Below are 13,232 nucleotides of genomic sequence, written 5' to 3' on the forward strand. Positions count from 1 at the left end.
CTGTATCACGTTACATCCCGTTGATTTGAATCGGACCGTCAGAGCCAGATAACATTTTGAAAATGAAACTTCCCAGCGTGGCCTGTTCCTGAAAACCTGATGACCTCTTTGATCCCTGTACCTGAAAAGAATTGCTGAAGTCTTTGACGCCACTTTTTGGGGCGTCCGAGAGAATGTCAACTTACATGAAAAAAAAAAAAAAAAATCTCCACCATGAAAAGTGACTTGGCAGATACATGTGTTGGGCTCCTGCACCCTCCCTTTATATCAAATCGTGATCAGTGTTTAAACTGTCCCTGCCAAAGGCTGATTTGTACCTGTAGCTTCCCCTGCTTCATCTACAAAGAGCCAGCTCCGTGCTTGATTGCTTCCTGATGAAAAACTAATCTTTTCCTAATGTTTTCACACCGCACTGGGCGAGATTAGGACTTCCAGCGTGATCAAATATGCTTTGATTAATCAAAAAAAGGTTGTAAAATCAACCGAAAATCAACTGTAAATACACACACATTCAAGTGGCTCCTGGCAGTAAGCAAGTAGAGAGATAGTGTGTGTGTGTGTGTGTGTGTGTGTGTCACACTGAGAAGCAGCAGGCGAATATTTCACACTGAGAAGTAAATATTCACTTAGAGATAACATCAGGAGCACCTTTCTCTCTTTCTTCTTCCTCTTTGTCCCCGCTCGTCCCTCTCTTTCTTCCCTCTGAGTAAATATATATGTACATATCAATCTCTCTCTCTCTCTCTGGTTGCAGGTATACTTCACTGACTACACAACTGCACTGCTTATCTACACAGAGCAGGCTGCGCAGTCAGAGGCTGTGTGTGTACTCGCTGATAGAGTGGCATGAGCAGTGGATTGTGGACAGCAGGGTTTGGACGAGGCTTTTTTTCACAAGATGGATTCATCTATCACACACACACGCACACACACACATTAAAGGGAGCAGAGAGTGTGTGCTGCGGTGCTAACACCTCACAGAGGGGGACATTTCGGGGGGAGGAGAAGGGGTCGGTTAAGATGTGGTGCACAGTGAGAGTCGAGTGGCTTGTCTTTAAAAGAACCGGTGCTAAACAGATTTTTATCAGGTGGAATTTCCTGCAGGGGGGCGGATACTTAAAGGGGCAGTCCGCCGAAAAGAGGGAGCTTTGGAAAGTTTCTGCAGAACTTGTTGGGATGTTGGGTGAGTGCAGCCGTGATCTTACCTTAAGACACAACATGTGTCTTAAAAAGTGAGTTTTAATTATTTTTTTACAAAAGTTATTTTGTGTTATTTTTTAAATCTGTATTTTTCTTTTTTTGTATTCCTTTTATATTTTGTATATATTTTTTAAATCTTGTTAAGGTTAGTTTACACACTGTGGTTCAGTTTGTATGTCCAGCACATGTTGAATAATTGACAATAAAGATGACTTTGAGTTTGTTGACTCTTAAATGAGAGCTGTAATAGTGCGGGTTAGATTTCCATATAAATGACAGCTCATCCTCCCAAATCAAAACAGGGCCCGCTCCCATCAACTCATTTTTAGCTCTTTCATGAACACTGCTCCTGTTTAGTTACATTATCTATTATTTATTTACACAAGTAACAATGCACTGACAAACGTGTATAATTGTATTCCTACTTGTAAGATGTACATTATTAACCACAAGCATTTCATCCCTTTGATATCAACATTAATCACGTGTGCAGTCTGACTGAGCTCGACACGCGTCTCAATCCGTCGGCTTTGATTTCAGCATCGATTGTTGTTTCACATCAAGCAAAGAGACTGGAAGGTGAAAAAGCAGGAAAGTCATACAGGCCATGTCTTGGCATAAATGCTGCAGGAGAAGTCACTTGTGCATTCTGATTTTTAAGTTTTCATTGACTTGTTGATGTCTATGCCCTTTGCATTGTCACTGTCACTAGCCTGCAGTTTCCAGAATTGTTATGATGGTAACAAAGGTGACGTGACACAACAGAAGAAAACAGCACACGGGGAGAACGCTGGCACCCTCCAGTTTGGAAAACAAAACATTCCTCGAAGTTTTCAACACTCGGAGGCAGAGGTCAGCACATCCAGAAGTGCCCCGTCTCACCCTCCCTGTTGGTGAGCCACCTTCATGATCACAATATCTCCCCTGTAAGGCAGCCCACTGTTTCACAGCACCACCGTAACCTGTGTGCACCTTCAGTGTGCACACAACTTATACTTCTCTTCACACATCCTTTGAGTTGTATGGATGTGAGGAGGTTTCAGAACTTATCTGACACAGAATATATTATATTTATATATATATAGATTATAGATATTTCAGACAGATCACATGCCTTGTGAGGGGTTTGTATGTGAAATGCAGAAAATGTCATCATTCTTCACGTGTCCTCACCTTTGACCCCACTCCAACTTCAACGGTGAATTGACTTGAGCTTACATTGGATTTTTCCAGTCTTCTGACTACTCAAACGTTTTCACAGCGCAGGTCACACCTACACATTCACACACTGATGACAGAGACTGTTAAGTAGAGAGACCATCACATTCATGTTACGCTGCTGAAGCAGCCGGAGGAACTCAATTCATGGTTCAATGTCTTGCTCAAGGACACATCAGACACGGTGCTGCAGGAGCTGGGGATCGATCCCCGACGCTTCAGTTGAGAGACGACGACTCGACCAACTGAGCCTCCCCTCCAAATGTTTTAGTGAAGGACAAAGATGTTTAACTTGTAAATACTTCCACATGATAAAGAGATCAAGTTCCTGCATTGTTGTTTTTGGGTTTTTTTTTTTTCGTTTTGCTATTTTGTGGTGTAATTCAATAAAGTATCTTAACTACTCAATCAAACCTGGAATAGATTTAATTCTCAAGTATAGAAAAGTTTAGCTTTAGATCTTAGATGTGTTTTTCTGTGGATGATAATTAAAAACAGGATTATGCAAACAAGGCTCTGTTAACAGAGCTGCAAAAAGAACGATCTGTTGAGCTGCTCTCTGCATCCTCGTTCTCTTCCTGCTTTCTCTGGTACGACAAATTAACCGTTTCAACTATTTGTGCACACCTTCCCTTGATGTTTATTTAAAGAACACAAAGAACACAGAGGAGAATTTAGGCAGGCTGAACGGAACCGATAAAAGATCGTCATCAATCTTGGTTGGAAATCTTACTCCGGTAAAATGCTTCATTTGTATCTTAAAACTGGAATCATAACAACGCCTCAGTTGTTGCTTAACTTGATCTATTTTTGAGCCACTTTGTTCTGATGATCTCTGTTGCTCCCCCTGGTGTCTCCCGCTGGTACTGCAGCAGGCCTCAGTTATCTGAAGTGTCTCCGTCACTTTGGCATTTAAAAGTCCAGATCCTTTACGTCAGATGATCCCACTTTTAAAAGGGAAAAAAGTCTTCAGTTAAAAGAAGACATCGATTTGAGATCAGAGACTGTAAATATTAACGGACACAGTGTGAGCGACGTCACCCGTCTTTTCCTGCGGGGGGCTCTGGAGGCTCATCGGCAGCAGCAACGAGGCAGGTTTTAAGCCTCCTGACAAACGGTCATCTCTCACTATGGATAACTCATGTTGTTCATAAAATCCAAACAGATGAGCAAACAAAAGACCTGTTTGGTTTTTTGAACCAGAATGTTCATTTCTGCTGAGTGTACGTGACCTCGTGGTGCCAGCCTCAAGCGGACCTTCGACTACCTGCAGGATTTGGCAGATTGGCTTCTTTTTTTCAATCCCAGATGTTGCTGCTTGTTTGAGACGTTGTGGTATTTTTGTTAGCCGAGCCTGAACTTGTACACAACACTCTGACACACAAAGACAGAAACAAACAGTTGCTGTTGGACTCCACGTCGTCTACTCATGAAAGAGCTCCCAACTTTCAACAAACTTTGAGTCTACTGTGCAAAAAGTCCTAAAATCCCATCTACCTTCAATCCCCTTACTTCCTTGTTTGTCAGAGAAAACTTTGCAGCCAGCGGATGAGGCTTTGTGAGTCACTGAGGTTACGATAAGCTATTTAAGAAGCCATTTATATTTCATTTCAATCAGAGCAAATCCACTCTAATTAAAAAAATTCATTGTAAACTACTCAACCTTTACGGGCGACTTCCCATTCCCAATAATCAGGTGAAGTCATTAATGAGCGACCGCTAGCGCTTAATTTCTCTCCCCACTAAGTCCACTCTCTTTTTTGCATTTTTTCAGTAAGAACGCGGCAATAAAACGATAAGACAAGTTGCCGGGGAAAAAAAAACCTTTTAACACTTGGAGTAATTACTTCTCTTTGTGTCTTTCTTTTTAAATTAATTTTAATTACAGGCGTCAGCGTTGCCTGTAAATGTCCACTCCGTGCTAATCTAAAGTAATGTGACTGCTAATGAAGAGGGAATTGAATGTGTGGAGCCGAGTGGCCTCTTGGCTGCGAGTCACTCCCCCCGCTGGCTCACTTACACAGTGGTCAAGGATATGTGGGCAGGTGGACTCACACACACACACGAGCAGCTTGAAACATCCACACAGTCTCCGTACGTACAAACGCACACTCTGTATGATTAGTGTTAATAGGTTCACACAGTGAGCGAGTGTGAATAATTAACAAAGCAGTAAATCCTCTCATACAGGAGCGTTTGGCTTTGGTCAACTGAAGCAGATGTTTTCATTCACAGAGGATTCATGTTCGAGCAAAGGCTGCGTGTTCACCGCTGCCGAGCGATTCTTTCACTAAGCTCATTTTTAGTTTACTCGTGGTCGCTTTTTAGATTATAAAAATCTCACGTTTTTTTTTTTCACTTGTATCTGATTTTTTTAGTCAATTTAACAAAATCATCACCAGAATAAAAAGTTCTGCAGTATTTGATACCTTCAGACACAATTCTTATTTTACACAGGTCGACTTTATTAATCCCTGAGCTGCCATCATGGTTTCACACTCTGTTATTGAGACACACACACGTGAGCTACACTAACGGAGAGATGTCCGAGTCCCCGTGTGGTCGCAGCACTGTCTGGGGTTCGATGCCTTGCTCGGGGGTTCGGTTCATTGCAGAACTCTGAAAGTGACCCGGCACCTCTCTGGCAACCACACCAACCTCCACACTTTGGTCCGGTATTGGTCCAGTATCATCTGACAGTTCAGTGAGCGCCGTCATACGATGGACACGTCCGATAAGACACAAATGCTGACAGACTGGGGTCATTTTTTTAACTTTATATGGAATAAAAAACTTTTAACAAACAACTTCCTCACATGTTTTTGACTCCTTGGATTTATTATAATAAACTTTAATTAAAAAAAAATAATAATAATAATAAAACAACATTTTTTAGGTGTGCAGTAAAATATCAAGCAGTTGACTGATAATGAGGGATTAACGTCCACCTCGTGCTGAACTGACAGGAAGTGTTCTCTCAGTGTTAGATTTGATCAAAATGGTTGCTCATAAAATAAATGAGACTAATGAATGTGTCCCAGTTTGAGTTTGTTTCTGTCTCGTGCTCATCTTTCCTCTCGTACAAAGAGTTTTTTTTTTGTCATAGCACACCCCGAGATGCTCCGTCTCTAAACCCCAGTAATGAGCCAAACTATTACTTTTATGACTATTATTTTACAGTTTCACGTTCAAACAGCAAGTCACTCTGCAGCTACGTCACCATGGCAACTTATTAAGAACTCAAACAAGACAGAGTCATTTCACAAGGTTCTTTTTCCCGCCTGCAGTAAGACTCTGACACAGTTTAACCTCAGGAAACAAGAGGTGAAACACAACAGGTACAAACACAGCTGGCGTCACACCTGCAGCTTCATCTCACAATTCAATCATAGAAATCCGTTTAAATAAAAAAAAAACCTGTTTTACTGGACCAGATGTGTCAAGAACTCATTCACTGTCTGCAGGAACATTCACCCCGACTAACAGAAGTTAAATATCAATTACAAATACACTATATATATATATATATATATATATATATATATATACATATATATGATCTCATGATCTCCCCTGCAGCTCGGCTGCAGCAACCTTCAATGGTAAGTCGATAATTTGCTGGACGGACCTGAAGACGCTGCAGGCCAAGCGCGATGTTCGCTCTCCACTCAGGCCATTTTCAGTATGCAGCTGATTTTTTATTTTTCCTGTTGAAATGTACGTGTGTACGTGTGTATCATCCAGTGATCATCTTCTTTGTAATATTCATGTTATATTTATAACAACAGAATCAGTGAAACAATGAATTCATATGAGTTCTTCTTACTTTTCCTCCTCATATCATTAATATTTTTATCGTCTGTCTTCGACTGTTCTTACGTGTTCATATATCTCTGTTTGGTCAGATCATAGCCTCTTTAAACGCTACAGCAGTTCTCAATGTCTGCAGAGAAACTTTCCTTCCAAAGCGGCTGACCCACATTTCATCTCTGCTTCACATTCAGAGTCGTTGACTTATTGAGAGGGCTGCAAACACTCAGGGACAGCGAGGCTCCAGTCAAACAAAGGGTTAAAAAAGGCGAAAGCTGGTTTTGTGCTTCTGAACAGGACTTCATAAGTTCTACTCTGAGAGTCTCACATCTCCTCACACTTCATAGGAGCCACACTGACCAGACAGTTCAGGATCAACATCGTAATTCAAGGTATATAATAATTAGCTGTTGAAATAAAGGTCAAATAAATTAAAAACAAGAAGAACAACTAAAATCCAAACTGACTGAAATAAACAAACCGCTGCAGATTCAGAAAAACGTGACCCGTTACGCATCTTGAAATAAGCAATAAAGGTTTTTGTCAAGAACCAAAACTGACAATAATTATTTATTATTAATTTCTTTACAACTACAACAACAAAAAACAAGAAAAACAACAACATCAACAACAACAACATGGCACGATAGAAGAAATTAGAATGAAAACAAGAGGAGAAGTAAAAATCTAAATGTGCAGAAAACAAAACCAGCAGGAGATTTTTTTCTGGGTTTGTTTTTGGATTAGATTAAATCTAAATGTGTTTTTTCAAGATTTTTAGTGGTGGGCTTTTTCCTTTGTTTGGACAGGACAGTGGATCGAACAGGACGTCGGGAGAGACAGTCACAGGTCAGACTTGAACCCGAGACTATAGCCTCCGTACATGAGGCACATGTCACGTGCACCGCTGGAATGACATGTTGAAAGAAGAAATAAACTTGGAAAGATTGGAGTTTCTGCAGTGTACTAGTTTGGACACACAGTCAGTCAAACACGCAGATGAAAAGGGAGGATTATATAAAAACCCATTCAGCCGATCTCACAGCAGAGGGAGGGCTGCGTTCAAGAGTCTGGGAGCTGAAACAGCGAATGAGAAGTCACCATACAGTTGTAGTGTGGTGGAGACCAGATTGTGATTGGATGACCTAAATCTTCGTGCAGTGGTGAACAAAGTTAAAATGTAAACCGCTGCTTTTCAAGCTTTAAACTGAATTCAAAGTATCTCAAAATCCAAACAATGTTTGATGAGCAGCTTATATTGTTGTCAGGAGGATCTGGGATTGTTCCTCAAAGTCTGTGACAGGCTGGGATGACCGAGGCTGATTTGAAGTTTTGCAGGCCCCATTTTTTTTCACTGCACCTTAAATATCTCGCGGTCATAACGGTTTGTTTCTTTGAAGAGAGGTTAAGTTCAGGATTGAACCGTTTACTTAACTCAGGAATTTTTCCTCGACTCAAAAGTCTCTTCTCCCCGACTCTGAAAATGTCAGAGGAGGATTAGGTTTGAAATGAGATGTTTCAACTTCAAATCATCAAATATTTGTTTGATGCTGTTTTGCTGTCGTCGAGCATAAAGTGTACAGCTGTTACGGGACATCGTCGGGGTTAATGGAGGATGAATACAGGTGCATTTCCATTTGACCTCGTTGCTTGAAAGGCCCAAGTCTCGGCAGGTTTATCTAAAGGAGTCCTACTGTAAGCAGGATGAGTCCACGCTACCATCAGTGGTAACATTTGCACTAATGCGTGCTCGCAGCAGACGAGTCGAATTGCAGATTATTGTGGCAAAAAATGCACATTAGGGCAATCGTCACCATTTTCATTTGAATTCAAAAAGTAAGACCACCTTTTTTTTTAGGGTGAGCTGTGATTGGCTGCTGGAATCACTGCAATGCAACACAGCAAAAAAAAAATGAAAAAAAATAGGTCAGCGCTCCACTTTCTCGACAGAGTAAGAAAAAGTGTCTCACTGCACGCTAAGACTTTATACGAGTCAGTGACGGTTCAATCACACAGTCTGGATAATTCACAAGCTTCATCTTTTTTTCACAATCGTTCCAAAAAGTTCAGGTGCAAATCACGCTCAGCTTGAAATCGAAAATTTTAAAGTTTGATTTTGGCGACGAAAAAAACCCAAAAAACTGGATTTATGTGATTTTCTTCAGTTGAATGTAACTGCTGCAGCAATAATCTCTCCCTTTACACCTCCATGACATAGATGAGGTGACGTAGTATCTGACAGACACATTCTGGGACCAAGGTCCAAAGCATTGCTGGAAATAAAAAAAAAATCCCCGTTAAACTGTCCTCACATCAGCGTTTCGTCCTCCAGTTAAAGAATGTGTTACGTCTTATTTTAAAATCTGTCGCAGAAGGAGGTGAAATATAAAAATATATTCATCCTAAACGCCTTCCTGTTTCAGGTGTTTCCTGGTGTCCGCTGCTATTTTTAGATCATTATCATCCCAGGTTTGAGTCAGTGAACGCAGCATCACCCTCAGCCAAGCTGCTGCTGTGTGCTGCGTTCACCTCGAGCAGATCACACACACACACACACACACACACACGCACACGCACGCACACGCACACACACACACACACACACACACACACACACACACACACACACGCACACACACGCACACACACGCACACACACGTTGTGGTTTCTGTCCGGAGAAGGAGAAGGCAACATTGCAAACCTGGTCACAGTAGTAAGCGAGGTGATGTGAGCTCTTCAGTCGGGCTCAACAAACTGTCCTGACCCGTCCTGTTTGGTGACCTGCGTCTCTCTGGCTGCAGTTACAGCACGCACCAGAGCAAGGCGTGCGTCTGTTATCCACTCAGACGCTTCAACCGTCCTCTGCTGATTCTTCATTAAATACGAGACGACTTGTTTATCGAGGCTGCTCCTTTCTATCGTACCTTGATTCATCAGCGACTTCATGGCACTTTACTGAACTTGATACACATTTCTGTTTTTGAGGGAAGTTTTCTGTGTTTATATTTCTGATGTCTGTCGTCGATCAGATCTAATTTCCCTTCAAGAGAGAAATAAAAAAGTAGAAGTTGATGAGCAGAATCCTTCTTTTAATGACAAAACTCAAATTGTGCTGAGTGTATATCGAGCAGTCCAAAGTATCAGAGTACACTGAAGAGAAGCCACAAACAGCCGACAACCACAGATACACGTCTCACTTCAAGACACGAGAGGTGAAAAATAAGTCTGTCTGTAGCTGCCGGAGCATCAAGTACAATTGTCTTCTTTATTCTGATGAATCCTTGATCACTCGTAACATCTCGAAATAAGACGTTGAATGTGTGTCATGATGTATCTTTGAATAAATGAGACAAATCCATGAGGTGAAAGATAAGATTCCACTTTTTGCAGCGTTGGTGTGAAAATGACGAGGTCGAGTCATGGAGCGGCACAGTGACCTGTTTGTTCTTCAGTGTGATTATTTATAAGCAGAAGTCTCAGGTGTTGTTGTTTTTTTTTTTTTTAGAATATTTCACACAATTTTTTATTTTAATTTTTTAAATGGACATTTTATAAAATATGAAACAGACAGCGAGTGTTGTGCCTTTTGTCAGAGACGAGAAATAAGAACAATATTTGGACTTCTGGTTGGATGAGCATGTGAGCGTGATCTTACAGGGACTGAGGATTAAACGTCATAATTCTCTAAACAATGACAGTAAAATGTTGAAATAGTCAAAAGCTTCCAGCACAGAGCGAGCGGCCAGCGAATCTGGCCGGTGACAGAAGGCGGCGAGCGCGTTGACTCATCAGAAAATGTCACTAAAGTAAAAGAAAGACGATGATGAAGAGGGAGTATCACATCTGACCCTTCACACCCGGGTCACATCTGACCCTTCACACCCGGGTCACATCTGACCCATCACACCCGGGTCACATCTGACCCATCACACCCGGGTCACATCTGACCCTTCACACCCAGGTCACATCTGACCCATCACACCCGGGTCACATCTGACCCTTCACACCCGGGTCACATCTGACCCATCACACCCGGGTCACATCTGACCCTTCACACCCGGGTCACATCTGACCCATCACACCCGGGTCACATCTGACCCATCACACCTGGGTCACATCTGACCCATCACACCCGGGTCACATCTGACCCTTCACACCCGGGTCACATCTGACCCATCACACCCGGGTCAAATCTGACCCATCACACCCGGATCACATCTGACCCATCACACCCGGGTCACATCTAGCCCATCACACCCGGGTCACATCTAGCCCATCACACCCGGGTCACATCTGACCCTTCACACCCGGGTCACATCTGACCCTTCACTTCAGCACCTGTTAATGAATCCGTTTTTAACATTTGATTGAAGAACTGAAAATGTTCCATCTGAATCACAGCCTTAAATAAAACAGGAGAGAATCTAGAGGAGGTTCGTTAAGTGTTTCGTTAAACCTCAGAGAAAAATATCATGAAATATTAGAGAAGCAGTGTTTACACTCACGTTCAGTACTGAATCAGAATTTAACAAAAAAGATCCCAAAAAATCAGCAGGATCTTAAAGAAGCTGCAGCCAGCAGCTGCACACACACACACACACACACACACACACACACTCTTTCAGCTACGCGCTCATACCTCCTTGGTGGTTCATTTCATTGCAATCCTCCCATCCGCCATTTTGTGAGAACAGAGAAGAGGTACAAAAATATCCTAAAATGTCGGCCACGCTGGATGAACTCCAGGAAAAGAAACCCTAAAACATCCTCCATGTTTCAATGAAAACAGGAAAAGAAAATATCTCCTGGCTGCTTTTCATATTTCAGGAAGTTTCCATGAATCGTGTTCCTCTGCAGTGAAGCTCATTACGTTGGGTCTCGAGGATCTGAGCAGGTTTTATCAAGAGTTCCTCTGCGACTTGATGAGCTTTGTGGAAAGTCTTCCCTCGGGTTGTCGGGCCGAGGGCCCAAAGTAATGTCAACTCTCTCTCCCTCGCTCGCTCGCTCGCTCTGTGTCTTCATCTGTTCACAGATTTGTGTGATAGAGGCCTCAGTGAGAGACCAAGCGCTAACCTTTACTGCATTGGCTCACACTTAATCCCCTCACCCTGGGGTGACTGGCACACACACACACACACACACACACACTGCACTTCGGCAACTCCCCCCACCCACCCCAAACACACCCCACTGTTCTTCAGCAGCACGCCACGAAGAACAAAATTCAAGAAAACAAACGCAGTCACAGCCTCGCCGAACGGCGCCTTTGTCGACTCATCCAACATGGATACGCGTGTGTGTGTGTGTGTGTGTGTGTGTGTGTGTGTATACACAGTGGACATATTGGCCTTGATGTCTCATTTTTAGATATTTTCGTTCATTTTCAACATTTCTCTTTTTTTTGTTATTTGATATTTTTTTGGCTGTTGATGAATGGTTGCTATGGCAACATCAGGATATAAAACTCTCCCATAATATGACGATGTGCTGTGAGGTTTCTTGTGAGATGTTTTCATTTGTCTTCAGAGTTACTACAGTGTCGTTGGACGTGTCCATGTGCTGCGACCTGCGACGAGTCCAACACGTGTGCATCCTTCTTTTGACATGGATCCATGGTGGTGAAACGGGAGCACGTTGATGTGAGCTCAGTCATGTCTCAGTGATGGTGACAATCTGTTCACCACACAACTGGAGCTCCATGATGTCTGCACGGCTCTTCTCTTCAATTAATTTTATTTCTAGGACTTATTTTCTCTCAATTCTTCGCATTTCACATTTAACACCCGAGGGTCCTGATTTCCACATCTTTGACTTTTATGTCCCATTTTTACACTTTCCTGCACTCACACCTGAGGCGCTTAGTTTCACTGCAAACTGTACGAGTCACCATGCTTTTAACACCAACACACATCTGCACACGGACGAACATCTTACTCTCAACATGCACGCACACACACGCACAAATGCACACACACACACACACACACACACACACACACACACACACACACGCACGTCTCAGAGTGTAGCTGTGATGACATTGTCTCTTACTAGGCAACAACACGACGCACTGCTGCAGGCTGGGACATGAAAACACACCAGCTCACAAACTCACACAGTGTGTGTGTACGCACAAACACCCCCCCCAAAAAAAACCAGCACACACACACACACACACTCCTTGATACCCTCAATAGGAGGGCGGGTTCAGCGGGTAGGGTGCCGGACCCCTCTGCAGAGCTTAGGATTATGGGAAAGCAGCATGATGCGAGAAAAAAGAAGGGCGGGAGGGGTGAAGGATGGAGGGGATGAGGAGAGGAAGGAGGGACCGAGGAGAAAGAGGAGGAGGAGCAGGAGGTAGATACAGGATGGAAAAAGAAAAGCAGTGTAAGAAGGGAGGATAGAGGAGGGGAGGACAAAAGGAAGGAAGGATAAGAACAACAGACAAGGAGGACTGAAAGGAGGGAGGGAAGAAGAGAAGGAAAAGGAGAGTTTGAGGGAGGAGGAGGAAAGAAAAATGTGAAAAGGCCAAAAAAAAGGAAAGAAGAAAGCAAAGTGTGGAAAAGAAGGAAAACAGAGAGGAATGAACGGATGGAGAAAAGATACAGAGGTGAAGAAGTAGAAGGCAGCGAGGAGGGAGAGGAGGGAAAGGATGCAGACGAAGGAGTCAAATCAAATGGACTTACATGTGCTGTTTTCCTCTCCCTCACTTCAGAAGCGGATGATTGAAAGACGGTGGAAGCTGCAGGGAAGGAGAGGAGAGAGAGGAGTCAGCTGAGGTCACTTCTCTTTCAATTAAATTATTTTCTGGAGATTCAGAGTAGAAATACTAGAATGCAAGTAAATGTTAAATGATTTCTAGATGGATTTATTTTACCTTCTTTGAAATTTAGAAGAAAAAAAAAAATCGAATAAATGCAGGCGACGGACGCCTGCTGGCTCACTGAGGGAAAATGATGATTCAAGATTTTGAAGGTTTGAAAACTTGCTGGAGAGAGGAGGA

At 42.7% G+C, this 13,232-nt stretch overlaps 1 long non-coding RNA gene across 1 annotated transcript in view; it reads right to left on the minus strand.

Moving 5' to 3' along the window:
• LOC306820679 overlaps nt 1-12,973 on the minus strand; it is a 183,898-nt gene extending 170,925 nt beyond the window's left edge. Inside the window, exon 1 of the long non-coding RNA XR_013778691.1 lies at nt 12,916-12,973. This is a non-coding gene — a long non-coding RNA (uncharacterized lncRNA). The remainder of the gene's footprint in view (nt 1-12,915) is intronic.
• Between the last annotated feature and the right edge of the window lie 259 nt (nt 12,974-13,232).

Source organism: Symphodus melops (genome assembly GCF_947650265.1).
Source record: "Symphodus melops genome assembly, chromosome: 2".
Classification (NCBI taxonomy): domain Eukaryota; kingdom Metazoa; phylum Chordata; class Actinopteri; order Labriformes; family Labridae; genus Symphodus; species Symphodus melops.